The sequence below is a fragment of the Zosterops lateralis genome, assembly GCF_965231275.1.
Source record: "Zosterops lateralis genome assembly, chromosome: 5".
Lineage (NCBI taxonomy): Eukaryota > Metazoa > Chordata > Aves > Passeriformes > Zosteropidae > Zosterops > Zosterops lateralis.
This window is the reverse complement of record NC_139766.1, coordinates 29,820,647-29,847,803: the sequence shown is the minus strand read 5'-3', so window position 1 is coordinate 29,847,803 and position 27,157 is coordinate 29,820,647. Positions and strand designations below refer to the sequence as shown.

The window sequence follows — 27,157 nt, the reverse complement described above, 5'->3', positions numbered from 1 at the left end:
TCTTGCTGGCATTCAGATAAATCATATCCACTATCTTCATGACACAAAACCCAACTGGAACGCCATTTTCTGCAATTAAACGCACCTGTTTCAGGAAAACTATTAACACACCTGAAGGAAATGCATGGTGAAATCCGGCTGTGATGCCAAGCAAAGTCCTTCCATTGCCATTGTGAAAAACAAACCGGTTTTGGAGCATATTGAAGGATACTTTGCAATGTTTTGAGACCTGAGTAAATTTTAGAAGAATATAAGTAATTTTAAAAGTATTGGTGTGGCTAGAAACAGTATATTGCTTCTAGCAATATAGTACATTGTGGACAGAAGGCAGTATATTTACAGAGATGGGTTAGAGTCCATTCTGTTGAAGTGAGCTAGATGTACCATAGATGATCTTCTCCTTTATATGGCTTGAAATGAAAAATGTTGAAGACTGGACTTAGAACAAGCCAAACATTCCTGTGACACAACCAATAAATAAACCTCAGTTTCTTAAAAATTAGCTTCCAGAATAAACCAAATCCCAATGTATAATTTACAGTTCTATTTTTATTTCTTCCAATGGCAGACAACCCACTCCAAACATATAGTAATATTTCCAGCCAGTATTATTCACAGCATATTGTTTCCTTCCAAACACTCATGCGTCAATTACTTTATTTTTGTTCAGCTAATGTAAGGTAAACCTTACAGAGAAAAGTGCTGTGCTTCTCATCATTAAAAGGTCTTTCCTAGGAAAATACGTAGAAAAACACATTGTGTAGCAGCCCACTGCAACTTTCTCTCAGCTTTTACTTTTCCCTTGGTGTAAAGTCTGCCAGTGTGCCAGAAGCAGAGAAGGTTCCTCCTTTTTGCTTCATGAATAGCCCTACTTCCTGCAGCCACATGCAAGGGAGGAATACAAGCTTTCCTCAGCTCTCCCAGATCCAAGGAGAAATGCATCCAAGAAAGTGTGCTCCAGAAGGATGGGCTGTGTTTCAAGACACAAAATCCAGCTTCACAGTACCCAAGGCAATTATCTTCTTACAGGCTAAAACGTATTAAGAGAAAAGGTCTTCTATGCTAAAGGTTTGCTGATGACAATGCTAATGCTTCTCCTCGTGTTGACCTCATCTTTGTAAAGATGAACTTTATCTCCTTCACAGTTAATACACAGTCAGAAGACAGAAACAAGAAATTATGCTACAGGTTAGGTTTCTTGTGCAGAAATGTATGACAACCACTTTTAAGGAACATCATTCTGACCTTTGACAATATCTAGGCATATTTTTACCAAACCAGCATTCTCTAACAAGTCCATGAATGACTCAAGAATGACTCAGATGGTTCTTGAATATCTCCAGTGAAGAAGACTCCAAACCTCTCTGAGCAACCCATGACAGTGCTCTGGTCTCCTGCACAGTAAAGTTCTTCCTCATATTTAGCTAGACCTTCCTGTGCATCATTTTCTGTCCATTGACTCTTGTCTTGTTGCTTATGTCCTACCTGTGATAACAATTCATCCCTGGTCGCACTAGTAACACTTATGGATCTTTACAATGACAGAGTTGGGCTGCTTTGGTTTGTCTGACTTTCTAAAACTTAATCCTGAGAACAGTAGCACACAGAAGCTACACTGCTAAAGGCATTCAAACCTAGAACCCTCCTTGCTCTCAGTCAAGAGGCAGGGAGCGTGCTGACTGGTGAAATAGCATGGCTTACATCTGTCCCACCTTGGTCCAGCTCACTGTGGGAGAGATCCGTATATCCCATTACACAGTGTTTGGATCGAAAGTCCTATAGACAGACACTCAGACATACTTTTGGGTGTGTTTTCAGTAACACATGCTTGAAACTACAAGAAGATAATGTTGTCACCAAGCAAAGGTGATTTTGTAGATTCAGCTGAAAGACGTGTTTGTGTGGCTGAGGGTGTGGGACAAAGCAGCATGAGAGAGATGTTAATAAAGGGCTGGGTTTAGTGGGGGACCAGTGAAGGATGCCAGATGTGGTGCTCTTGGGACAAGACTGAGCAGACAGAGTGCTGTCTGGTGGCAGGTAGCTGTACAGCATACCCAGCTTCTCTTTAGGAAGAGATTCTTGTTTCTCTCCACGAAAGAGCTGTGGTAGATCCACTTTGTGGCTCCCACTTTGTTTCCAGTTACAAATCCAGCTGTGTTTGGCCCAACAACATTAAGTTCTGACATTAGAGACTTTTCTGCTCCTTAGCAACTATATCACTTGGATTAATCTAAACAGCCTCCTCCAAGAGTTCTCTGATTTACACACCCCAAGGACTTTTGTTGCACATTTTTTCCATTAAAAAGTTGATCAGGAATTCTCTTCTTGCCAGGAAGCAGTTGTCCACATTAGAGGGAATAAACTGAAGGACAAGATTATTTTATTTTCCTATGGAAGGCTCCTTTTAAGACTTTCCCTTAGAGTATCAAAAGACTATGAACATATTTTTATACAGTTATGCAGAAAGTCATGCTCAGGGGATTTTCATTTTACAAAAGACCACTAAACCAATAATTTTGAAACTCTTGCAAAAACTGAAACAGCCCTACAGATGCCTAAGTGACAAAATTAAAAGCTGCTCTGTTGTTGACTCTGACTTGTCTCACAGACACAGCCTCACAGCTACAGGCCCAAAATCTGTGGAGTTTTATATAACTAGAGGTGTTAACTGTGCACATGTATATCCATGTGCTTGCCCATATAACTCACCAAAGTTAAACATGAACAAAAGTGCTTGCAGACCCAGGCCTTAGTGAACCATGGCAATCCCTCCACTTTGCAACCAACTGTAAAAAACTCAGCTTTTGACATGCACAATGAAAAAAAATCACAACGTGTTCTGTACACTTTGTGCAGCTCTGATGGGTTATGAGAAGATGTACTGGTATTCATAAGAGGATTCATCAAGTAGCCAGCAAGAAACCTTTCTAGATAAAGTAATTACATTTTAGTGGTTCTGACTTGTGGTTCTGAGAATAAAAATCCAGTGAATCCATGTGCTGATCTACACAAGATGATAATAAACATTCAAGAGAGAAAGAATCTTTGTAAAGCTCAAAGTAGAGTAGGCTGTCTCTATAATGTTATGACAGGATCATTTCTGGAGAGAATAAATTACAATTCAACACTTTTTAAAAGGACTTCCTATTTATTAAAATAAAAATATATTTATTCTAGATTGCTTCTCATGGTTTAAGCAGATTACTGAAACTAGTTCCTACAAAATATTGTAGAGATTAAAATAAAATTATCACTTACCAAGTAACCCAACTTTTCTTCAGTAATTCTTTTTTCAGTTTGTACTCAAGAAAATATCTCAAATCCTGAACTTCTGTAAAAAAATTTAATACAACCTATAAAAAATAATCACATACTACTTGGCTAATCCTAGGAGAGAGAATAAACCTGAAATCCTGCATCATTTCATATGTAGCAAGAAGAAAGGCTACATTAGCACAAATTCCCATTAGTTATTTTGATTCAGGAATGAGAAATTTAATCTAATATTAAGCATGTCCCAAACAGCTACTAGCTGTCATTTGCTTAATTCCAAATATTCCCAGGGGTCTTTTCCTTTCCAAAAAAGGAAATTTTTGTAGTGCTGACTCACACTGCTCACTTAGGGACATCCCTAAGTCTAAAATAAGATTTTTTGAGAAGGAAAGTAACTATTTAAAGCCATATTCTGGATTAAAAAAAATCCACACATACTTTTTTGGCCTTGAAGACAGGATAAAAATAGATAGGAAATTTAGATTTAAAAGTTTGTAATATATACAAAGAAGAACTAAGAAAATCAAAGTTAAAACTAAGACTTCATCTGTAATTGAATTTAAACTATGATGCTATGTCTTGCCAAAACTGCAATGATTCTGTTTTGCATCTCCCTGGACACCTGGGAAAGGCGTGTCAGATGCAGCTCTGCAGTGCAGTTTGGGAAGGAGCAGGAGAAGGCACCACCAGCCAGCTGAAGCGTGAGTACACTTCTCCCTCAGAGGCAAGAAGTTGCCAACGGGCTTCCAGTAAGAGCAAGAGGCAGATCTACCAGAAAACAAACTATTAAGGCATGGTGGATTTTTGCCATGTAAGCTATTTGGTAACATCTTATTCGGCTTTTTTTATAAGTCTGTTTGATCTTACAACATATTGGAGTGAAGCAAACATTAAAAAAAGAAGAGTATTCAATTTCTGACAACAGTCCATTTGGTCCATTGGAACCAAATGTACGATTGCACATCTAAAGGCCACTTAGGTAGGTAATTAGGCAAATTCATAGATATCATTCCAGCCTATGTAAATTCAACTGACATTCAAAAGTAGTACTTAATGTCAAAAAAGACAAAACACCAAGCTTTTTTACCCAAATTATGAGGCTCTGGATTATTAATTATTTAAAGTTGTATTATCATGCATGGAGATAATACTTTTTTTAGTTGTTTTGAATGTGCTTAATTTATAGCTTTTCGAGGTGTTCTAGTTATCACTTTCTTCACTACTTGAATTAACCAACTGAAAGTTTATTTCCCAATCCTTCTGTAATATAGGCCTTCCTTCAAATTACTTTTTTTCGCCCCAGCCAATCAATCTCTTTCCTCAGTTTACTTGGATTTTTTATTGCTGGAATATTCGTGAGGAGTTGGGGTATTTTTAGTTTTCTTTTGGTTTGGTTTTTTTGTTTGGTGCTTTTTTCTGGTTTCATTTTTATTTTTCTTTAAAACTTTTTCAACTGCAAAGGCTAAAAATTATCTTTTTTCTTATATCAAAAAGGGAAATATTTCCAGTTACTATCTTTAATGAACATTTTTTTCCTATGAAAAACAATTTCATCGAGAAAATTTCTATTAACTTCATTTCTACTTAACAATCATTTTCCTTTCTGGATAATGATATGAAGGTTGCTCTTTTTTACTTACTCTTTAATCAGTAACAGGCTTTACCTTTCACCCCAAGTTTTCGGTAACAGCCTCTTGTGTAAGACACAAGCAAAAGCCTCTCAGAAAGTAGCATTAGATCAATTCCATGTATTTTGTTCTATTGAAAACTTGACAGAATCAAAAAATAAAATTCTGAAATCTAGCAAGATGTATTTACAAATACAGTCCTAGAATATATATTTTTTTTCAGTGATAATAGGAAAAATAGGCAATGACTGGAAGATCAAAATTAAGTCCCAAACACTTCCCTGCTGAAAACTGTTCTGATTTGTATAAAATTCTCAGGTGATTCTCTAAAAGGGACTTAGATACTGGTTTTAAAGTAGAAATAGTGCGAAACCTCTCACTTGCATAAACTCCTGAGGTGACTTCTAAAATGTCTATAAAATCTGTATTTTCAAAATGGCTTTGCCTGTGTGCTCCTGTGTGCTTCCACCAGGGAGTTGAAAGACCCAAAAAGTAGCTTAATTTCATGGTGCAAGAATGGAAATTAAGCAAAGATCAAATTATTCACTTCATTTCTCTCTCCTCCCTTCCCAACCTCAGCTGGCTGGTTTGATGGCTAAGGAAGCACCAGCTCCAGGGCTTCCTACTCTGCTGAGGCTGTCCAGTCCCATCCCTCTCACCAATCCCATGCACTAATGGGCTCCAGTGGGTCTTTTTTTTAAACAAAGCTATGCAATTAATATTCTGTGCCGAGTCACTGAAAACTGCTCAAAGTAACTCAATTTTATATATATTAAAAAATGGTCTTTCCTCCTATTTTCTCTGGGGGGCAAGAAAGGAAGAAGAGTGAGTGTAGAAGAAAGAGGAATAGATCTAATTTAAGACTAAAAGAAATCACAGATGGTCCCAGAAACAGCCTCACTTATCAAAATATCATGGAGCAGGGGAAGGAAGGGAATTCCTATTACACATCTTACTTGTTTCTATATGAGTTTTTAAGGCACATGGAAAAGATGCTATCTCAAACAGATTACAAGAACCCAACAAAAAACTAGGTCTAATCAAGGTGTCACAACTTTCTCATAATGGAACATCTAAAATGAAGCATGTTTTAATTATCTGCCAATTATATGAGTTTTAAAAGGTAAAGTTTGCTTTCATTTGCTTATAGAAATCCAAGAATTACATGCACATTATTTATATTCCATATTTCTTTTATCTTAAATCAAAGGCAGTAAGAATTTAAGAGATTCTTGCATAAAAGTTTTGAAAAATCTCTTTTGCAACCAAATATTACTGGCAAAGTAATTAAATTAGAATTCTTCACTGGATCTGTACTGGACTTTAAATACTAAATCAGAGAAGTATTTTGCTTCCATTCAAATATGAAAATGCAACTGTGACATGCCCAGCACCACTGCCACACACAGCACACACCAGATATAATGTGTGCTAAGTGCACTGCTGTGATTTATTTTAGGTTTATACCAGAACAATACAAAACAACGTAAACAGAAATGTTAGTTCACACAATATAAATAAGCTGCACCTGCAGTGCTTAATCCCAGAAGCATTAAACAGCGTTCCGTGATCTGAAGTTACCAAGACCACCCAGATTCCTTGCACGTACTTTCTGCACCCTGCAAAATCAAACACCACTTCTTTCAAATATGAAATCCCCAGAATAGTAAGTCCCTGCAAAGTCACTAGAGAAACCCTGTTACAGGGCACTACCCTTTGACATTAAATGTGGATGCTCTAGACAGACATTCTCAATATGTACTGTACATATCAAGATCATATAAATCCAAACATCTAACATGATTTATAACTGAGATAACTAATGCCAGAGCATTCCCTTATCATTCTTGGCTTTAAATAGCACCACTACATTTAATGCTTCAGGAGCAGAATCTGAGGAACATTACAACCTTCAACTGGGTAATTTTTTTGAAAGACTTTCAAATTCCTCAGCATTTTTAAAGCAAGTCAACAAAGAGCTTGACTGCATAGTAACATCTCACAAGTAGAACATGGCTAAGACTTCAAAACACAGCAAAAACCAGTACTGACCTCAATAGCTGCCCACTGAGATCTTGCTCACAGATTTCCAGGGGGGTTAGCAATAGGTACAGCAAGTGACCCTAACCATGCTTTCCAGAGAGCCTGAACAGGCTGCAGAGCTCCATGATGCAACGTAACAGAGCACTGCAGCCAGCAAGGCCCTGTTCAACATCTTCTGAGGGTACATCAAAAACCCTTTGTGAACTTCCATTAAGAAAGAAGTATTCTTTCATATTTTAATCAAATCACAGCTATGCATAGAAATTGCATAACCATGATGAAGACATGCTTTCAGATCCATGCAGATCTGATGTAACGTATAAAGACTGAAACATTGGCAAGTCTGCCTGAAGAAACAAGATCTTCTCTTGGAATAAATCCAAGTTCAGCAATAACAGGAGAATCACTTCAGCAGAGCATTGGAGAAGCACAAGTGCTGGTTCATAAAGCAATGGATATTCTGCAAATAATAAATAGCATACAGAATAATACAAACATTTGAGAGAAAATCCAACTCAGGTGTGCATTTTTGTTTCTATACTCCCAGCCAGCCAGCACAATAGTTCTTCACTTCCAACTTTATCTTCAATATAAATCATCTGCAGGTATTGAAAAAGCAAGCAGTTCAGTGGTTCCATAATTTTTCCAGGAGGCAGTTCTGCTTATAATAATCAAAAGTCATTTGAGCATTAAATTGTATTTACTGTAACTATGAAGTTCCTTCACTGACTATCAAATAGCCCAGAGGAACAAACCACATGAATGTTGCAGTAATGTATTTGCAACACTAACTGATGATGCACCAGTTAAATACTAGCAAAAGTGTTTTCAGGATAATTTGTGTCACATAGCAAACAAGACAACAAATTGTTGGGACAGCAACTACTTCTCCCACATGAAGATCAGGTGAAATACAATTTTATTTTGTTGGGAGAACAGAAGGCCCCATAAATGTATAACTTTTTATTCTATCTTCAGCTAACACAAAGCATCTCAACAGACATTCTATACCTTCTCCTCCCCTCAATAACTGTCTTCCCTTGCCACATACAATGATCCTGAATGGCATGACCAACTTCTGACTGAAAAGGTCAGGGGATATCACACAGATCACTCCCTCAAACATCCTTTTCTAACTAAGATGTACTGAACACAAGCAATACAGAACAACAAGGCCATTTAGTTACCAACTTGTCTCATATATGCTCTTTAATTCTATGTTCATATAGCTCTTTTTTTTTTATCTTTCACTTATTTAAGTGAAACAAGATATTTCTCTCCTTGTTTATTTCTAAATCAACCACTTTTTCTAAATCAATACAAAAATTTGCCTCATCCCCAGCCTAATCTAAAAAAAATTCTTAGCTAGTTTAAATGATAACACATCAGCAAGAATACCTTTGCTAAGATCTTTTCTCACCTGTGCATTGCTTTATTGGCCTTCAGAAAATGCCACTTTGGCACGTATTTGTCACACTATTGCTTTTTATTTCTGTCCCAAGAAACTTAGCCAGCAATGCACATGCATATCTCATGCATCTCAATTTCCAGCAGCTGAAGAGGCTTAAGAACCAAAGATTGTTCCCTGTGATCAGACTCGAAGCTTCCAGCTACTTTCTTTTATTTCCCTTTAATTTTGACCTTTTTCCACATTTCACATACATACTAGGTTCAAATTTTTATTATTTTCTGCCTGCTTCAATCCTGATTCACCAGACAGGAGTATACTAAGATACGGTAATTGCTCCACTATGAAAATATTCTCTAAAATATTTTAAATTGCTTCTAGTTATATAGTAGGAATTGTTTTGGCTCAAAGAAGAGAGGTTAGAGAACCTCTAATATAATTTTAATGTTCAGAAGAAAAATAATTTAGAAATACTTTAATGATAACAGAAGGAAAACCACTGCTGTTCTAAAGAATTTCTCCACTGAAATCTAAAAAAAATAAGTCAAAAGACCAAAATACCTCTAGTTTCACAAACTTTATGTAGCCTTCTCAAACAAACCATTCAGAGTTTAACATCTGTTATGGAACTACCTAAAACATTATCTATCAATTTTTTGGTAAACAGCAGAAACAAAGAAGAAAAATGAAGCAATTACTAGTCTGTGCATCATCCACTAGCAACAACATGATACTTTCAGGTTATTTGGTCTGAGATAATAAACCATTTTGGAAAAAAAAAGTCCTTGCTAAATGCTATCAATCTGGTATACTTAAAAGACAAATAACAAGCTCTAATTTAAGTAACAAAATCGAATGGAAGTTTGGACATCCAAGGCAGGAAGTCCAGGTCTAGATAAAAGGATATGAAGGACAAAAAGCTCCTTGCCATTTTCTGGATTAAGAGCAACTATGTACTTCCTAGCAAAGGTTCAGTGGTGCACAAATTGGACATGTTTTTTGGTGCTAGCCAAACATAGTTTTAGAAATCTAACGTTATATACACAATCGAATTTCTGGCTAGAACAAAAGGTAAAAATCAACCTTGAAGATAACCCAGGTGACTCACCTGGAATTAATTGTCATCTTCTTCTGATTAAGGCAGGGATTTATCCCCCGAAGTCTAATTTCCTATTTCCAAACTCTGCAGGCACAAAACTTTAAAAAAGAAGACAAAAATCAAGGAAATCTGATGCTCTGCTTCAGCACTGCAGATACTTCAGGAAACCGCCATAGCAGCCTGCCTGTTGTGTACAAAACATCTGCAATTACTTTACCTCTAAATGATGGTGGATGTTCTACCTCCTCGTGTGTAACTCTCCAGTAGCACAAGCAGTCATCTCACCTCACACTGATTGTCCCTAAAGATTAACTGGATGATGACACTCTGCAGGCTCTTGCTGACGTAATGTTGAAAGAAATTTTTGAGAATTGAGAGTACAAGTCTGAAAAAGAAAAATGTTGTTCTTCTAGCCATAAAGCTACAGTTCTTCTAGCACCGTAAACAGGTGTTTCTTCTGAAATTTTCAAGACAACTTATTCTACATGTCAGCTTAGCTAGAGAGTATCCTGAGCAGGAAGGCTAAAACTTCACAAGGGTACAGATGGACACATTTCACTTACTCTGCAATTCCCAAAAGTCGCAAGGAGAAATGAGACAAAAAATCAAAACAAACTCTAAATCATTAGAACTGATCAATTATCTTCAAAAGAGGCCTTAAAAGACTGGGTTTTTTTCTGATGGGAATTACAAAACCCACCACAAACAGCAGACAACTGTGTGTATGCCATGCATACTTCTGAAAGGGTGTTCAGAGCAGGCCAACAGCAAATGGATGAACTGTCCAGAGGAGAAAAAATAAGTTTACCCTTGAAAGCTATTGGTGGACTTTGCACTGAACTTCAATAATTCATATGAAACTGGTGACAGCTATTAGGCCAAAACATGAGAAAACTAGAAAAAGGCAGTAGAGCTACGGAGCCCAGAGACTGAACAGATCAAAGACAGCTACTCCTTCAGAAAAAAATACTCCTTTTTTTTTTTTTTTAATAACTTTGCTCTCTGCTGGTAGTTGTATGAGTTGTATTATAAATTTTGTCATGAACTCGACATAAATCATCCAAAAGAGCAGAAAATGCATCTGAGAAAGTAGATACTTTACCGTTTCATGCCTATCACCATAAAACATACACATGATGACATGCCATGGCTTCTTCAAGAATTAAAGTAATTTCATATTTCCTTTCATTCTACTTGTTCCTAATTCTATGATGCAAACTCTGAAAAAACCAAACCTCTCAGAAAGCTATTTCATATGATTAAAGTTATGTTCTGCTAACAGAGTCTCTTCAAAGACAACACATAAACGGAGCATGAAAATACCATTCCGCTGGGGAAATTGTTAAAACTATGAGTCTGGCTCTTACTAAACTTAGCTTAACTCAATTTATTCACATTGCTTCTTTTCTTCTCCCTTTCTTCCACAAAAGACAATAGACCAAACAATATTATGTTCACAGTTTTAACTGCTTGGAAGTAAAACAAAGCACATCCATTAGAGCTTGTGTAGAAGTGAGGAGATGGACTCGAAGTGGATCTAAGTTGTGTTCAGAGGATTTCTTTGTTCAAAATTTATCAAACTGAGTATATGGCACACAAAGAAAGCATAAGTAACAAGCATATGCTGGATCAAAAACTATTTGAAAAGTGCAATCAAAACCAGATGAGAAGTCATGGATAAGGAAGAGTTAATTTTTGGCATTGGTATAAATTTTGGAACAGTATAGAAGATCAAAAAGAAGATACTGACCATAAAGATTATGACATTGCTACTTCCCCAAAATGAATTGAACATTCCCTAAGAATAAACTGGGTGTTACATGGACTTCTGCTCATAGGCTGGCCATAAAATGTTCCTTATGACATCTATGCTTAATACAATTTAGCAATGCCCAGAGACAGCCAAAATTATTACGCAACAGAACACCCACTCTGATGGTTAACACTTAGATTAACAGAAAATCTTTAACAAAAAGAAAAAAAGAAAAACTGTGGAAGAAGAAAAAAAGTTGGACTGCATCTGATAAGCAATTTTCTGTCAGCTTTACAGATTTTAAGCAGAGTTTTGTAATATAGCTAACACTAAAATGACTTGGTGACCCCATTTATTTGAATAATTCTTGAGGTTGATGTGACTCAAATTCATGGAACTAATTTGTCTGGATAACAGCTTTACAAAGGTTCTGAAGAGTCTAGACATTTTCACTGTGGGAAAAAAATATGCACAATCCATTTTATACAAACGTTACAAGTTATATCCTGCAGTCACCCTGTCATACTACAAATTGTAATTCTAAAGTCAACAGCAGATAAACAAAAGCATTTGAAAGTAGCAGTGTTTGTACAACCCTGGAAGGTATCAAGGGAAACGGAAACAGCCTCTGCTTCAACTATTTTGCAAGAAATGACGTAGCAAAGAAAAAGATCAATTATCTGCAGTGCTATAGACTGCACACAACTTAATTTTTAAGGCATGTGAAATTTTACCTAATAATGATATATAATGTGATATGATATGATGATATGAAAAATAAGCTACTTTCCAAAAAACTACTTAACTATGTTCTTTCCTGACTATACTGATTGAGGCTCAGGCAGAAGAAATGTAGGATCCATGGGAAGTTTGAGTACTGTTTCTGGCAGTCCAGCACAACTTGACTAATTGGTGAAAGAAGAAAAAAGGAGATGAGGGAAGAGCCAAATACCTTTTTTTTTTGAGTTGCACATCACTCTCTTCCACTAAAGCTATAATTTTAGCTTACAATTAGGTTTTAAAACTTGCCTCTAACATACTTTGGCCTGCCAAACTATTTTCCAAAACTGGTTAAATTAGAACTTTTTCAAACATTGCCACCAAGATATGTAAGATGCAGAACAGGAGGAAAAGGAAGAGTAAGGATTTATTTATTTTAAAAGATAAAAGAAAATACTTAATTCTTTATGCTCAATCCAGAAATTCAAATTTATGCATAACCAAAAAGACTGAAATCCCTTTAAAATTAGGGCTTTGTCATAAAAGCACTTGAATTTACTACAGATTGTAGCCACATGGCACAATTCTCTCTATAAATATACTTTGGGCTCCAGTTAGTGAAACAAAAAACTTTTCAACTGTGCTAAGATAAAAAATATATCTACATTTATTCATACTGCAGTAATACTCAGCTCAGGATCTAGGCCTTAGAGCTTAATCTAAAAAAAAATCAATAGCATGAGAAAAGTAGAGTTGAGCAGTGAAATGTGCATGTGTTGGTGGGTTCATCTGTCTTCTTATAGATGCACAATGAAGATGCTTGACTATCAAAATACCAAGAAGCTCCAGTGTAGCTACTGCTGCTCAAACAAAACCAAACAAGAATGGAAACAGTCAGTACAGTTTATCTGCCAAACACACATCCAGGTTCTTTTTGTTGGTGCTTTTTAGATTATTCAGATTCAACATTTTCATTTACACAGCAAATACAACACTTTCAAGCACTGTCTTTACCATTACCTCTTTTTGGTAAAGCTTCATGGAGGTGGATACTCCCTTTCTACATGGAGTCATGTGGCAAAGACAAGGGGTAAGGGATACAATTTGTTTCTGGGGAGATTTCGGTTAGACACAGGAGGAAAATTTTTGACAAGAATGTTCAGCCATTGGAATAACTTCCCCAGGGAAGTGATGGATTCTCCAGTGTTGGATACTGTTAAGATTCAGTTGGATGGGGTGCTGGGCCATCTTGTCTAGACTGTGCTTTTGCCAAGAAAGGGTTGGACCAGATGATCTTTGATGTCCCTTCCAAACTTATATTCTGTGATTCTATGTTTCCATCAGTGGAAGATCCACCATCAGTCTGGAATAAGAAATTCCCTTTTTTGGCTACTAAATTTTATGAGAACACATGTGCACACCAAGAACAGTCCAATCAAAACTCTTTTATTTGATTCAAGTTTCATGTTGTCATCCTTAGCTCAACTTGCATAGAATACTCCCAAGGTAGGTAGAGATGGGTGATAAAATCTGCTGGAAAATATCTCTTTTTCTGACCATTACCACCCACAAAGAGTGAATGAATGCATCAGTCTCAGAACTTGGAAATCAAAGTGGGACTAGCTGCTGAACTGTCACCAAAACAAGCTTTGAACTGGAATCAGAAAGAATGGGAGAGTCATGTAGAACAACAGAAACCCCACTGATACCACAGAGCAACTGTCTGACTTCAGCATCTACAGGCAGAGCCAAGTTATCCTTGATATGTTTACACTGGAATTTCTGCTCAGATGCATATTTTCAAAGATAGTTTCAAAGATATTTTTCCTGTAATCCAGACAATTTACTGTGCCTTGGTTCACTCCATGGAAGAATCCTGAGACATCCTTTCATATGAAAGGAAATTTGGATATGTATTTCAGAACAGCAACCAAGTATACTCCAAGTTGTAATGAGAATTCAGCCTGTGGGACCAGGCAAAAACTAACCGGAAATCCTGCCATCTGTCCCACACATAGCAAAAGGTAAGTTGAGTGGTCAGTGAATCCACAGCATCAGAATTTTCCTCTACAGCTTCATTCCTGCAGAGCTGCACCAGTTGCTGAAGTAGACACTGTGTGCCACTGCACAGAGATAATACTGAATGCTCAGGTGCAAATGTTGCAGGCTGCTGTGCAATCCACCTGGATACAAAGGTGCTTATCAGACAGTTAAGCTCTGTGCTGCCATTGCTTCAACAGCAGCTATAGCATAGCTAGAACTTAAACATCAAGCCAGCATTTCCACCAGCATAAGTGGTGTACCCTAACTGGATGCTCACTCCTGCATTCTTCCCTTGAGCCAACATAAACATTTCTATGGCTGCAAAAAGCGAATTAAACTGGGGAATGGAGACACAGTAACAAACACTGGGTAGGTACTAAGTCAATTCTGAACCAGACTGATTTCCAGATACAATTTACTACAGAGCTGCTGCACAAGTTCTTGTACCAGCACCACTGCAGGGTACATATGGAGAAGGATTAACTACTGCAAGCAAGACTTAAAATATTTCAAGTATTCTTGATGCAACCATAACTCCATGTAAGGACATGATTATTCTCAAGAAAGGCCACAACGGTCTGAATGGAAAGATTAAAGTTTAGAATGAACACTGCAACAGTGTTGATGATGAATGACTCATAACAATGTGTAAAATCTGACCCCATCACTGGTAGAAACACCTACAAAAGATAAATTCATTTTAAGTAAACTCGGACAATTCACTAGTTCAGTACACAGCATTACTGATACATCTTAAGGGAATAGAGATATTTAGAGCATAACAATTACAAAAGTTACTTCAAGTCTTATTCCATTCCAAGTTCTGTGAAATGAATCGAATACTGACACCGCACCCTGCACCCTGACGTGGCATTCACTGATGGGAAGGCCAAATGAATCTCTGACTACAAGTTACTTGACCTGAAATATGAAAAGCATGTTAAGGATACTACAGAAATAATACAGACATTATTAGTTCTGCTTTATTTATTAGAAAACACAGCCTAAGTTCTATTTTCAGTGTGCATACTCATACTTCAGTGTGAACTGTAGGAAAAGGCAGCTAAGAAAAACAAGGACAGCAAGCTACAGAGGCTGTATTTTTATAGGAGGAGTTAATTTACTTTATTATTTCAGTCTTCTGTTTCCACAGTTTCTGGAAAAGACCATTTTGAAAGCTCATCCCCACCACACGCTGAGATGGTCTTAATAAATGAACTTGGAATTCAAGTAGGAAGTACTGCTCATCTGCTTAAACCCATATGAAGTAGACTTCTTCCCCTTCCTTTCAGTTATAAATTTCTCATTGGTAACTGTCCATCTGGTTCACAGGGCCTTTTTAGTACACAGTATATGCCTCAGTATAACAAAAGGGCTGTGGCAGGCACACAGGCAGCACCTTCTTCCCACCACCCCAAAGCTGGTACACTGTACAAGCCTGAAGACACACACAAACAACCACTCCTGACAGTGCAGCCCGGCGTGGGGCCATATTCTGAAACATCACTTTGAACACATGCTACATACTGTTTCACATTTTGCAACCTTTTGAGTGGGATTTTAACTCTATCATTTCTTTCTTCTTGGTCTGAAGCATATCCCACTTCTCCATTTCTTGAAGACCATTACAATATCAAGTTTTGCCTCTTCAGGCAAGAAAACTTATTTCTTGTAATGGCTCCTACCTCAGAGTCTGTTCTCAGAACCTTATCTTTCTCTTCTGCCCAGTAATTTACCCAATTTATCAGCAATACTGAACCAAGCCAAATACATTTCAGCAAAACTGTATCAGTCACAAAAAATACTAATGTCAAGGACTGCAGTATTTCTGATGGGGCAATCCAAACATTCCCTTCCTGGGCCTCCAAAGTAGAAATCCATGGTAAAATAGTCAGCCTTATCCAAGTTTCCTGTCTGACTCAATTTCATGTTGAGGGAAACAGCTTCTGTAGCCTATCCAATTCACAGATTTATTTCCCAAGTTAGTTTTGGGGAGACTTATTTGTTGTGGTTCCTGAAACCGTTTTCTAAGTTTGCTAAGAGAAAGGCAAAAGTTCTCCACACTCAAGCCAGCAGCCACGCTAGCTGTTCAGGAGAACATCACAGAAGCAGCATTGTGAATAAAGTTTCTTTATACCACCTTTTCAGGTCTTCCTTCAGCCTTTGGATGTGTTTTCAAGGGAGTGTTTACTATCAAATAAGATTCTACAAATAGCACTTTGAAGTGTGTCTCCAACTGCTCCAACTTTCCCTTTCAACACAGATGATGTTTTCCAGGGTTTGAAGTGTCCTCCAGCGAGGTGATGAAATTGGAAGTCACATGTCACATGCCCTGCTGTGTGTCTCCAGAGTCCTTGGATGGAATCAAAGTACCACGAGAGCTTCTTCTCTTACAGTTCCAGGTTTCTTTCCAGCCACCCTAAGCTGCCCTTCCAGGGAACACTATAAACAACATTCACATCATTGTTTTTCTGCTGCCTTTCTGCCATTTGCAAACAGCTGCAATTAAGCCAACTCACTGTCTATGTGCTATCAGCAATGCCTGTTATGAAATCCTTAGAAAGCATAAGGAACACCGAACCCACACTTCAATTAGCTAGGTTTCAGCCAAACTAAAACAGTATTTCACTTTTCTTTTATGAAGATTAAAGGAAAACACTTATCACAGTCACCATCCTCTACAGGAGTAATTTGTACCAGTCATCACATAGCTGTTTGGACAAATATGCTGTAATATTGCCTGTTTCCATGGAAAAGCACAAGGAAATAATTCTGAAGAAAAAAAAAAAAATTAAATTAATTCTGATAGCATATAGTGGTCTACTAATAAAGGCAAATGAGAGTTGAGATCATGTTTGGAATGAGGAGGGAAGAAGAAAGATACTTGCCACTTTGGCAATTTCACTGGTTCCTACGAAAATATTCTCTCTTTACAATGCCAAACAGAGATCAGAATCAAGTCAAATGTATAATAGAGGAGCTACAGTTAGAGCAAAGATGTAACAGATTAAATGTAGGAACTACCCAAAATCCTTCATTCAGAACCATTTCACATACAAGTCATTTGCCAAGCCAATCTAGAAGAGTATCACTAAAAATGCACTTGGTAAGTGAGATCTTCTTGTTTGAAAAGTCATCAGTTTCTTCAGTTCCAGTCCAAAGAACAAAAAACTATGCAGCTGAACTCTACAGGGTTTCCTTTGTTGCAGGAAAAGAAAGAATGATTCTGAATGCCAAAACTTTGCTCAAAAGTTTGAGGGACACCACAGCCATGGTCAAAGTTTTCCAACTAATGCTTTCTTCAGTGACAAAGATGGTCTAAAAGGAAGCGAAGACAAAAATCAGAGGGCATAAGAGAAATTACAGTGTGTTTTACAGCCATGTGGAGCATGTTAAAGAGTTTCTTCCAACTGCAGTACAACTGAAGCAGCTCACACTACTCAGACTATTCTCTTCTCTGTGTCCCTTCCTTAGTTGTGGCTGCACAGCCTTGTGTGTGGCCATTACAACTGGAATAGGGAACTGATCCTCAGTCAAAAGTATCCCAAGAAAAAAGATTAATGTTTCACAATCCAGTTCATTGCACAGAACCACAAGCAGCTGTGCAGGCACAGAGGGATGGTTACAGGAGCAGGAAGAAGAGATAGCAGCCTGGAGCACAACATATGAGTTCCTTATGCTGACACAGCTTCAGTAAGAAATGTACAAATTGTACCTATGAGCCCATCCAGGCTCTGAAAACTATTTGTTTCACAGAGCATAGTGGATACATTTTAATTAATTTCAATGAAAGAGTGTAAACATTCACTTTACATAATCAGGAAGCTGACAATTTATTTTGTGTGAATAAAAATGCAACATAAACAGTATTTAACTGCAAATTCTGCTCATTTTGCATCTGGTTCATTGAACTAAGTGCAACCCATCTGTTAACATATGGGACAGAAAAGCTGTCAAATAGGAAAAAAAAAACCTCTTGTTTAATACAACTCTAAAATTATTTGCTTAGACAACTAATGAAGTGGAGTATATAGGCAATTAAACACCATAGAAGACTTTTCAGAGTACTGTAAAATTGAATGAAGGTTTATAAATGTTTGTAACTGCAACAATTAGAAATACAAAATACATTAAGTCTGATGTTGAAACTAATTGCTTTAGAATATGACACAATCATAAATTAAAAAATAAATTAAAACAGTCCAATAAATTATTTCTAAGAGCTGGACATTGCTCATGGAAGATTGCAAAACATTCTGGACCAGACACTCAGAAGCACTGTTCCACAAAGGAATCAATGTTGAGACAATTAAAACAGATTTCCTTCACTTAGAGAAAGTAAATGACTCATTTTTCCCTCTCAGATTCTTCTCTCTCTCCCATGCAAAATCCACACAATGAATCCCTCATTGCTCTGAGACATTCATTCTACCAGAGCACCTCATAGCAAATGATAAATTTCTGCTACATGGTATTTTTCAGTATCAGGCTCTACCATGATGATGGGAGTTACATTTTCATGGGACAAATGAGATTTCTCCAAATGATACATGAACATCTACTTTTTAACTCCTGAAAACTTATAGTAATTGCCTCAAAAATCTAAATGTGTTTCACCAATAGCTGGTTGACATAATTCCCAGAAAAAGATTATACAGTTTCAGAGGTTGGGCATTCAAAAGAGCAGGAAAAACTAAGCAAATATGGAGAAAATAACAAAAAGCAAGACTGGTGGGGAAGCCATATATTAATATCATATTGTAATTGGCAAATTTACAATAAAAAGAAGCTGTAAAATTCAAAGGTATGATTTTTGGGAGTACATGTGTTCGGGGAGGGCAGTGGAAGATCACTGATTAGTCTGCATGATGATCTTCCTAGGCCATCCATGAACTCAAGTTCTGGTGTGACTGTCATGCACTAAAATAAAATAATTATTGCTGCTAATTAGGCAAGCAACTTTAAACTCTATATTGTTTACGGATGATAAAATATACTTATTATATAAATAATATAAAAGAAACAGAGAATACATCAATTGTGAAGTCACAACACTTTCCATATAAAACATATTTATCAAGATGTCATTCTTGCAGAAATATGGATTTAAATACTTTTGGTGTCCAAAGTACATAGTTAAATAATTTTGGTATCTATTGTGGGATTGTTCTAACCTATTTATTTTATTGTCAGGTCAGCAAGAATAAAACCAAAGACTGTAAAGTAAGGTCTTCTTCCTAGTGTTCTGCAAGCAAGCCAGCACTGAATGTTCTACTTATAATACATTTAATTTTCCTGCAATTTTACAGAGACCTGATATGGTTCATAAGATATATTCTATGCAGCACAAGAATTTATGCAGAATGTGACTGAAAATTTAGAGCTCGCAGATGATCTGGATTTACCACAGGTCTTAAAAAAACCTGTTCAAACTCTCAGGAGCAAACACCATGTGAATCACCATTGTTCCTCTATGCAGCATCTCATCTTCAGCTACAGGCTACCACAGGGAACCTCTCAGTATTCTTTTTTCTCATGTAACTGGCATAACACAAGTTTGCCACTGCCTTCCTTGCCACACACTCCAAGAGGTCTTTCAAACGCAATGGTATCTCTCATTATTTCCCTAGATGTTGTGTTGCACTAACCATGTATTTCCCTGAGCAGAAAACCATGTAGTTATTCTGTGCAAACTGATGTAAATGGGAAGTATAGCAGTCTTTACTGCACTGAAAAAAAGAGGCTGGGAAACAGCAGAAACAGCACCCTGAGAAAATGAGGAACAGTCACTCACCTTTGAGGCGTCCTTGGGAGATATTTTAATCTTTTAAACAGTAACTATTGTGGCCAATTTGGGTTTGCAGCACTGAATAAAACAAACAGAAATGATAAGATACTTGTCAAAGGATGGCAAGGACAGGTACACAGGCCACCTTAAAACAATAAACACCTCAAAGCAGGTTTATTATATAAAATAGGAAGTCTCCCCATAGATGGTGTTTTAAGAAACACTGATTTCTATTTACCTGGACTTCTCCAGCTGACAGTGAATTGCAAATTTCATAGTATTTCTAACCAAGCACCATGTACTTCTTGGTAATTCATATATTTGAATTTTTAATATTGAATCTTTTTACTGATCTACTATGAGATAAGTGCAATTTTTCTCTTACTAATTTGCCAGCATAGCAATTTACCTAGTGCATACTCATGCCTTATTGAAAAATACATTTTTTTTAAGAAGCCAAATTCATAGATGTAGAAGACACCTTCTACAAATAGGCCTGAAGGAAGCCTCCAGCTCAGGAGTTCCCTCTTCACTCAGGATGAGACCTTGTTATGCCTGTAGAACAGCCCCTCTTTATCAAAAAGTGCCCAGGGCCCCTCCTTGAGTCTCTGTAAAGAAAGCGGATGGGCACAGGTTGGTAAACAGTGTATAGAGATAAGGCATCAAGATTTTCTAAAAACATATTGCTGAGGAAAACCCAACAACCATAGAGAACATGTAAATTACTATGAACATATTATTGCACATAGCAAACCTGATGTTTCACGATACTTCTTCTGTACTATGCTGAAAAGTTCTCCCTCTCTTCAAATCCTTGCAGCAACAACAGAACAACTAATTTTGAAACTGATTATACTCAAAGACTTACCACTCCTTTAAAGTTAGACTGTCATTATAGGGATCAAAAATACTGCCTACTCATCTCAACTACTGGCTCCAAAAATCACACTGAAGCACTGTACCTTTGAAAAGAATCACACATGCATGCTAATTCTATATATCCACAAGACTTTCATCTAATTCACAGTGCTGAAAGTATTTCCTAGCAAGTCACATCCCATCATTTTCTCTCAACTGCATGATAGTCCAAAAACACTTGAGGGCAAAATAAAAATCAGCATCAGACCAAATCACTCATAAACAGTGTATTCAGAGGAATTAATTTTGGTCCTTACAGGAGTAATTGGATATCTGCTCAATATCCAAATGTTTCAATTATTTTAAATAATATGGAGATATTTCTCAATCTAAGGAAACATAAAAAAGGACAATAATAATCCCTTCCAAATTCTGTTTCAATTATTATTTATTCCATAACCACAATGAGCATGGCGCTGCACAAACAAAATAAAATAAGCACAATTGCCTTCCCATGTTGTCAAGCAGCTTGCCATACAACTCCAGGCAAAGAATGACTAACTTCAAACAAAGTGGGCAAGGAGCAGAGATCAGCTACATGAATTTATAGAGCTATAGAACAGCTTATCCATGCCATTCGCTATCACAACAGTAAAGGAAATGAACATTAAATTGCATTGAATCCAACTCCCTCCCCCCTAAAAGTCACTTAAAGTATAATGTTCTTTAAAGCAATAATAAATTTATTCCGTATGTTTCTCAAAGGAAAATATATTCTGGATAACAAAAAGCACAGGTGGAGTAAATTTGTATATTAAATTCCGATGAGGGAAGAAAAATCTGGCAAACTCACTTGTACACTTGTACAGTTTGTCTTTTCCTTCAGTCCAATCCCAACTGACAAATGTTCCCTAGTTAAGCTCCCTGCAGAAGTTTATTTATTTGCACTTTGCCGGTTGACACCTTTATACATTTTGTTACCTTGCTACTACAGATACATTTACAAAAAGCCTGGTAAACAGTTAATTGGATTAATACAATCATCCCTTTCTAGTTGTACATCTGACAACATAATTTTCAGAAATTAGGTCATTGAGTGAGAACAACGATACAAAATAATTCTGAAAACTGATGTTACCATCACAAAGAGGCAAAACTACCCGGCTAGTAGAGGGAACCACAGTGTAACAGTGAATCACCAACACTGACTCTGCCTGTTTTGATTACTTATCAGAAACAGCAGATGTTGTGTGCACTCCACTGCATTTCTGATGAGTTGTCACAGGGAACTGAGAGCACCAAAATCCACCTTTCTCTAGCAACTGCATAGAGGTCTTTTGGGTTGCCTACATTAATTACTGGGCGTGGTAGGAAAAGGTTGCTGCAAAAGCGAAAGGGAAGAACCAGGGCCAGTGAACAAGCATGATGATAACGGGATAGTTTATATATGATTGTTTCCTCCATTTTTTCCTCTGTGGCTGGTTTACTACTACTTGTCAAACACATGCAGCCATTCAGACATTAATGAGAGATGATACTCTTCCAAAGTAAGTGTTCCAAAAAAGCAAGTGGAAGTCATCCTATGGCCTGGATTTTTATGTCAATTAGTTTTAGATAATGTTTCTAGAAGTCATAACCCAAACTAGAGTAGATAGCTGTCATCAGAGTTCTGGAGTTACTATTCCATATCATTCAGAAGTTCACTGCTATATGGGCAAAATTTTGAGAGGCTCCATCTGTCTTAGAGATTCTATTAACTTTACAATACATGAATGGAGATAGACTTTATTTGTGATGACCTCTGTTATTAAGTTGAACCATAAAATATTGTACTCCAGTTTGTTGCTTAATTTTTCATAACAGATGTTGAGGGACTACTTACATATATTCACAACCATCACATGTAGTCCATGTAGTCCATGTAGTCTAGGACAGAATTTTTACAGCCACAGTAAAGAAAGGACAGATATGACAATTGTCTATGTAGGCTATTCTAGTAGCACCTCTCCACACTCAATGAAAGCAGGCTCAACGCCAGCCATTAAACTGCCAATATTTTAGACTGTCACAACCTGCCCACCCTCATTTCTACAGGGGTTCAGTTCATGGTGAAGTGAGAAAGAGGGATATTCATGTATGTAACTGCTGCAGATCATATAGTGGCATTAAGAGACCTGCAACAATCATCTTGTAACCAGAATGCTTTATGTGAGGTAATTTCTCCTCCAGTTGTGTGAACAAGATGTCCTGAAATCATTCCGTGGTCAGTCACATTTCCCATCAGTATCATACATCCATTCAGGAATCTCTCATTCCACATACATGCAATCCGATGCAGGAACTTGTGAAGACAAGGACAACATTCAGTGCATTTCTAAATGATTTTTTCCTTGGAGTATGTCCACTCAGATAAATAGGAATTTTGACATCAGGCAAGATAATACTGTGATCTTGGATGATTTTCAGCAATGACTAAGCTTAGCAGTCCCAGAAGCCACTTTTACTTGTAACCTTTATAATTCTCACTGGAGTTGTAGTGGCAGATCACTTATACAAATGCTTTTCCCAGCAGAAATGAGAACACATTTGTCATTTTCTGAAATCCCAACTGTTTGCTTCCAAGAGCCCTGCCAGTTGACTTACCAATACTAAATTTCTCAGCTACCCAACCAATGAGATGAAGTTCTCCCCAACTGGAGGACAAACAAAAGGATGAAGGATTGAGAAGCCTGAAGATCAGAATTGTATCATGATAGTGAAGGATCAAGGACAATGTGCTAAATGGCAAAGGTATTGTGAATATGAACACTTTCAGACTCATGATGAAAATTTACAGACACAGAAACAGGGCTCCAAACGCTTTTTACTATACTGTATACTTTTTAATAATTTCCGCAACATATAAAATGATTTTTAATATCTTAGTATGGAAAAAGCTAATATGAATGCATGAAGTTCTTCTTTAAGGTCACAAATTTGCATTGAAATGGCATTGCTAGCTTTCTACACCTTTGGTTATATGGCATTAATAGATCCCTAACTAAAATATGCTATGTCACCCCAGGACAGTACATTCATTTATTAACACAATGCTCTCAGTTACATGGTGTGTTTTTTAGGGCCGTCCTGTGCAGAGCCAGGTATTGGACTTTGATGATCCTGGCGGGTTCCTTCTAACTCAGGATATTCTGTGATTCTATATTAAGAAAATTGAAACTCATTTTGTTTTACTCTGTAAGAGTGTATGAAGCTAGAAACAGCTACCTTGTTATTCATTTTATCAAGTAAACTTTTACTGAGGTCAGGAACCTTGGTCAGACCATTTATGCATGCACACAGTAGCCAAAATACTGAGCTTCAGTATCAAAACATCGTTCCATTAAATCTTTACGAAGTGCGTTTTCATCCACATCTGAAGAAGCAAAGCTGCATTTTAGTAACATCACTTAGACAGAAGATTACTCCACGCATGAATAATCTTCATCACAACATGTGGCAAAAGAGTAAAAATGAATACATTCATACAAAACATCCCTGCACTTTTCATAAGATACCAACATGGCTACTTATGTCTCTGTGGGGTTGTTTTATTTCTGTGCCAATTTGAATCAGAACCCAGTGGACTGGGGTTTGGAAGAGTTGTGTGGACAGGGGTAGAGTCAAATGAAATCAATTGCAGCCATGGAGATCTGTTTACAGGAGCAGGGCAGGCAGGCACCATGTCTTCTTCTGTCTGAGCATGTAGCACATCACAGATGTCAATGACAACAAACTTAGTTTTTGTATAGGCATGATGCCTATTTTTACTGTTGATGTTTTAATGCCATTAGGTAACACAAACCAGAACTCAAAACATTTTCCACATTGTGTAATCCAAATTCAAATCCAAGACCCACTGGTTACTGAGTCTGCACAGTGTCTACGGGAACTTTTATAGAATGTGTTTTGTCTTTCTAGCATAAACAAACTACCATCAGCTTGTTTCAATACATTTAAATTCTATATGCCATGATCTCGTCTTTCCTCCTCCATCTCTGAAATATCCAAACGCCTCACAATGGATTTGCTTCGATTTTAATAGGAAGAATATAAAGAAGAATGTTTGAAAGCTTCTAAAATAATATTAAGTGTTAATATACTTGAAGCAGAGGGTAGGCTTGAACAAAGTCCTTTCACACCTTAGGCCGAACTTCAGGAAACTTCTATTCCTTTCAGAGGTAAGTTGCTGGAATGATGTGTTAAGCACCAACAGAAAAATCAGCAGAAACTACATGTGCTGTCAGAACTGAAGTGGTGTGAGACACCCACTTCCCCAAAACTAATGTAATTCAGCCAAATTAATGGAGTTCACCCAGACCCTGCATCAGAATGATAACATTCTGCCATCCAAACAGTATCACAAATCCCAACTGATACCAAATATTTTAAAACAGGAGGATTTTGTTCTGCTGCTTCTGATACCTTAAATTTTGAACTTATTTTGAACTTTTTTTGAACTTATTTTACTGGACCAGTTTTCTCAGCTGTCAATAGGTTCATATATAGGATATATGATCATATGTAGGATAATACATATTTCAAACATATTTCTAGATTTAAACATGCAAAGTTGGCAGAAAGGAACAATCTTACATTTCCATTCATTTCCAATCAACATTAAACTTGTTTTACCACAGCTTCCTTCACCTACTTCAGGCTCTCCACTGAAGTGATTTCCTCAACTTCCCAAAGCGCAGAGAAGAGCTGGAGTTGCACTGTGACTGTGTGCTCCGTGCCAGTTAAGCCTTCCCGGTAAAACCTGCACGGAGAGCACCTCCAGGCAAACTCAGCGCCTTGAGCCAGCTGGTCAGGAACCCAGGGAGGGGCGTTCACACACCGACGCCTCCATCCCTTTACAGCAGCATGTAATACATACAGTACAGTACAGTACACTAAGCTACCCCGGGACAGCACAGCAGGTCCCACAGCGCCCAGGAGCCCCCAGGGGCCTTTCCCCTGTGCCGCACCCACCCCGCGCCCCCGGCAGCGGCAGCCCGGGCCGGCAGCGCCATTCTCCCGACGGGGGCTTTCAGAGGCGGCAGAGAGCTCCTCGGCTTCCCTTCTCGCCACGCTCCCGACGCCAGGAATACCTCCCCGGAGCGAGGCGGAATCAGCGCCCCCCCAGCCGCACAAGCCTGTCCGGGCCGGGATTCAGGACCCGGGATTCGGGACCCCTCCCCACCCGGTCCCGTCCAGCGGAGAGGCCCCGACAGCGGCGCCCCCTCCAGCCCTCCCGAGGGCCCGCGGACGGACGGACTCACCGGGCCGGGCGCGGCTCCCTGAGGCGGCCGGGCTGTGCAGAGCTGTGCCGGCAGCGGCCGGGCCCTCCCGACAGCCACGGCCGGGCGCTCCTCCCCTCAGGGACCCCCCTGCCCGCTTCCCTCCTCTGCTCCCGCCAGGAGCCGGGCAGTCCGCGCCCTGGGGCCTTCCCGCAGGGCCGCACGCCGTGTGCCCGGGACGGGACGGGACGGGACGGGACGGGACGGGACGGGACGGGACGAGACGGGACGGGACGGGAGGGGAGGGCAGGCCGGCCCAGCACGGCGCCCTCAGGGCCCGGCAGGTACCCCCGCCGCCCCCGCCCGCACAGAGCCCCGCACCTCCGGGGGGGACACTGGAGAGCAGCGGTGTCTGCTCATTCCCCGCCAACACGTGCTTTCTCTTACCTCGCTTTGCCCCGAGTGCTGTGCTGTGATGCTCTGCACGCCGGTAGCCCTGGCGGGGGCCGGTGGACGATCCGCCGGCACACACGGGCCAGCCCAGCCGGGGGTGCCTGCCCTGGCCCTGTGCCGGGCCGGGAGGAGCGGCCGCTCCTGCTCCTGCTCCTGCCCCCGGGCCGGGCCGGGCCGGCCGCCTCCCCAGCGCCCTTGGCCGGTGGCTGGGCTGTTTCCGAGGCGCCTCGGAGGCAGCACGTGTGGGGTAGAGTGAGAAAGCGCCAGGCAGCGGTGGGAACGAAGGTAGAAGAGTCGCCCTGTCTGTCCTAGCAGATAACACTCCCTGTGTTTGTTTTGGGAGGCATCATAGGCAGCGTTTGTCTGAGAGGAGCAGAAAGTGCCACCAGTACAATGCAGCTTCTTTTCCTTCTAGTGTTGTCAGGCACTGCCTTTTCCTACAAGCCTTGTCATATTTGAGATACCTGGAACCTGGCAGCTCTGTCTGTCCACAGGTTGATGAGTTTTAGTGCCTCTCTTAGTGCTCTCTCTAGAGAAATTCAAACAATTTCTCTATCTTTAAAAAGTCATTTTAAGGCTAAGAATAGCCTTGGGCTAAGAATAGCTACTGCTAAGATTAACACTGAGAATAGCCAGAATAAACCTTACAGTCATCTTTTTCTCTGCATATATTCTACTTACATGAGTCCTTTCCTTTTAACAGTATAATCTGAATCACCCAGCTGGTTCAGGGAGGTGATTATCCCACTCTGCTCTGTGCTGCTGCAGCCTCACACAGAACATTATGTGCAGTTTGGGGCACCAGAATATAAGAAGAATATTAAGCTTTTTAG

The 27,157-nt window shown here is 38.8% G+C and overlaps 2 long non-coding RNA genes across 5 annotated transcripts; both read right to left on the bottom strand.

Moving 5' to 3' along the window:
- Positions 1–31: 31 nt before the first annotated feature.
- On the bottom strand, positions 32–9,784 carry LOC310909765. 2 transcript variants are annotated; one of them, XR_014590179.1, is made up of 5 exons: positions 9,669–9,784; positions 9,461–9,549; positions 6,430–6,520; positions 3,259–3,331; positions 32–229 (listed from the first exon to the last, which is right to left on the bottom strand). It is a non-coding gene; the product is annotated as an uncharacterized lncRNA (long non-coding RNA). The 2 variants fall into 2 exon arrangements; XR_014590180.1 differs by lacking the exon at positions 6,430–6,520 and having other exon boundaries at positions 40–229.
- Positions 9,785–14,291: 4,507 nt separating this feature from the next.
- On the bottom strand, positions 14,292–26,403 carry LOC310909766. Of its 3 annotated transcripts, XR_014590181.1 has the most exons (6): positions 26,319–26,403; positions 25,304–25,503; positions 23,878–24,025; positions 19,762–19,833; positions 18,745–18,887; positions 14,292–17,285 (listed from the first exon to the last, which is right to left on the bottom strand). It is a non-coding gene; the product is annotated as an uncharacterized lncRNA (long non-coding RNA). The 3 variants fall into 3 exon arrangements; XR_014590182.1 differs by lacking the exons at positions 14,292–17,285; positions 18,745–18,887; positions 19,762–19,833 and having other exon boundaries at positions 21,050–24,025; XR_014590183.1 differs by lacking the exons at positions 14,292–17,285; positions 18,745–18,887; positions 19,762–19,833; positions 26,319–26,403 and adding an exon at positions 25,914–25,983 and having other exon boundaries at positions 21,050–24,025.
- Between the last annotated feature and the right edge of the window lie 754 nt (positions 26,404–27,157).